Here is a 3,310-nt window from a genome sequence, read left to right on the forward strand (position 1 = left end):
ACGAGTATGTGATTCTCTATCTCCCTCAGCCTCTACTCAGCTATTTGCTGTTTCTTTTCTCTTCAGCAGCCTCGCTATCCTGCCCACCCAACATGCCTGTTTTGGTCTGATATTCTCACTGTCACTAGCCTGTTTCAACCTGCTGCTTCTCTGGGGCCTGGAGGCCTCTGCCTATTGCAAGATAGTGTGGGCTAAGGATCCTAGTGCTCCTCCTCCCACAAAGGAAAGGCCACGGTGCTGACTTACTTCTTGCTCTCTCTCATCTGCACCCTAGTGTCCATTCAAGAGGTCAACACATCTGACTTTTTCTGTCTCATTAAGAGTCATTAAAAAAAAAAAATCATTCATTATTGATTCTATTTACAGTTGTTCATTACTTCTCAGGTGATGGCCAGCCTGTGCGTCTTTGCTTACTTAAAGGCGCATATTGGGAAGATTTGAGAGGATGGTTTCTCTGCTTTGAAAACTGGGAACCAGGATCACTTCTCTGAGACATTAAAAACTGAGTAGTTGATATTGGGAGATGAGCCCTTCTCAAGTGGTGGCTGGGAGCTGAGACAGATGGTGGGGACCAGTTTGGTGACAGCTTCCAAAGTGACTGAAACAAGCAGAATACCAGGATGGAACTGTTTGCCTCCCAGTGATGCTAGTCTCTCAGGGAAATATGATGTCTAGGTTCACTAGCCTGAAGATAATTAGGTATCTGTACAGTAGTTCAGATTCCATCAGTTCCATCAACCTGATTATTTCCCTGTTACTGTAGTGCTTCCATAATTATTAACATTCTACTATCACAACAGACTTCTTATATGGCTGAAACCAGTTACTTACTCCCAGTTCTTTTTACCATTCAGGTCACTGGTAGTTATATATGTCTGCATTTGTCAAACATCTCTAAATACTGCCAAAAAATGGCCTTGCATAGTGCAAAACAGGTCTTTGCTGACTTTTCTTTCCTTGCAGTGTGTCACTTCCCTTCAGCTTAACATCAGAATCTGATTTGCAAATACTTGCATAAATGATTGAGATTTGACTTAGTGGAAGTAAGAAGACACTCTTTTGTTGGATCCCAAGCTTTATGTAAAGAAGTAAATTTTGCTTCTATTTTCTCTACTGAACACTAACTAGGCTTTTAAATTTAGCTGGGCAAGGAATTTATTGCCATTTTAGATTGTAAAATGTTTATGATAATTTTGAACACAATGCAATTAAAATGAAAGCAAGTAACAAAACCCTGACTGTAGTATTCACTTTTAAATTGAGAAGATCAAAAAAGCCTTTGGTCAATATGCTGAGGGGATATGATTGGAGTTAACATGGTTTCGTATACCAGTATCTTTTAAACAGGTATTCTTATCTCCTCTTGATTAAATGTAATTTTACCACATAATTGGACAAAATATTACATTGACATTGCCACACCACATGGATTGTCACATACACACTACCTAGAAATTCTTTGAATGTGCATATATGGATGATTTTTTCCAGACCTTGTAAACTAATCAGGACATATCTTGAAAAGTAGATGGATCACTACTTCGTTATAAGTGTTCATGGGATGTTTCAGGAAATTAAATGCACTTTTCTCTCTCAGTGAAGAGCATTGCTCTTTGAATTAGTACTTGTTTCAGGGGTAATGCCAAGAAAGCTGTCTTGCAAGATCTAGCATGGAGGTGATGTTTTCTCTTCTAATTCATCACAGACCACAGTAACATTATATACTGAATCTAACAGACACTACTGTTAGATTCCATTGGAAAAGTATGCTCCTGAGTAGCATTCTGCTGTGACAGAGTTTGTGAAATAATTCGGTAGGAAAGTTGAGTTTTTATGTGGAGAATCAAGTGGTTTAAATTTTTATTTATTCAAAAATTTACATATCTCTTTGAAAAAAAATGTGGATTTATTTCACGTACATGCTGTCACTGTGATTAGGGTCTGAGATATCCAGGTGTAAAACATATTTTATTCAAAATTATATGATCCACACTTCAGAAAAATTTTATTGACTATGGTCTTAGCTGTTGCAAAGTGATTCAGACACTATAGTTATATATGTTTTCAAGCAGAGTTTCTTGCATCTATCAGGGTAGGGACAGAGCACATTTGCACCTGGCAGAAATAAGGCAGGGAAGCATATCTTATATTTTACATACTACCAATTCAATATGAAAGTCTTTTTCAGGTGAGGGATCATAGGACAGTGTAATGTCTGTATATGCATTTAGGCCTCGAAAAAGGTCTACGTTGGAGAGGACTCTATGACAGCTGTTTGCACTCTGATGTGTTTATTGCATATACAGCCTGTAGAGGTTTGGGAATCTCGTGAGCTGAATATCTGAAGTATCCATGTATACATGAAAATGGTGCTGTACATATGCTGTTGTTTTTTCCTGCTAGCACATAAGTTTATTTGAAGACACTTTTACCAACTGCCCAAAAAAAAGACAAAAAGTTTCCCTGTAAAATGTTTCTAACTACAGAAGCAGGAAGAGGGGTTTGAGGGAGGCAAAGCGGGGGGAGACGTCACAAGTAATCCTTATCAACTCGTTCCCTTCTTATCTTTAAGGCACATATGACAGCCCTCTGTTCACATGAGTGAGAGAACCTCTGGTGTTTTCTCTGTGACAGACTCTTTCTCTTCTCTATACAGTGCATTAACTTTTTCAAATCTAACACTGATCAGCACATTGAAAAGAATACAATGTTGGACATGCCTTCCAGCTGCTACACATAAAAACGTTTAACGGCAATTATCTTTTAGATACCTCTTAGAATTAAATAAAAATATGATTCAAAGAAATATGAACTTATTAAGTGGATTGATGTGCATTTGGCAGATGTTGTTGCAAGTATTTCTTATACATTCAAATGGTTAGGAATTTAAGGCAGAGTTCAGAAAATTACTTTCTTAATATCTGTCCTGAAATAAAATTAAATTGGGATTTTGATCTTTTACAGTGTGTGAATAGTAAATTCCCCTGCAACAGTTTGGTGAAGTTTTGCTTCATAGATTGATATTCCAGCTTCAACCTTCCAAAAATGTATTAGGCTGCACAAAAGATTGCCAGCTTTATGTAATTAAATGAACAAAAGAGCATTAGTAAAACATAATGAGGTAATGTTAATGTCACTGGCCATCTGGAAAACTCATGAGAAAAGGTTATCACTTAAAAAGACACTGCACTTAGTTTTAAAAATAAACTTGTCTGACTCAAGCTTTTCTACCTCAAATGGTCACTGATGACACTACCACTGACCAGTGTGACTTGTGGGTTAAAACAACATAAAAGAAAACCTCATTTGT

Source organism: Pipra filicauda, unplaced genomic scaffold (genome assembly GCF_003945595.2).
Source record: "Pipra filicauda isolate LSUMZ 115617 unplaced genomic scaffold, ASM394559v2 scaffold234_size1211729_pilon, whole genome shotgun sequence".
In the NCBI taxonomy this organism is placed as follows: Eukaryota; Metazoa; Chordata; class Aves; order Passeriformes; family Pipridae; genus Pipra; species Pipra filicauda.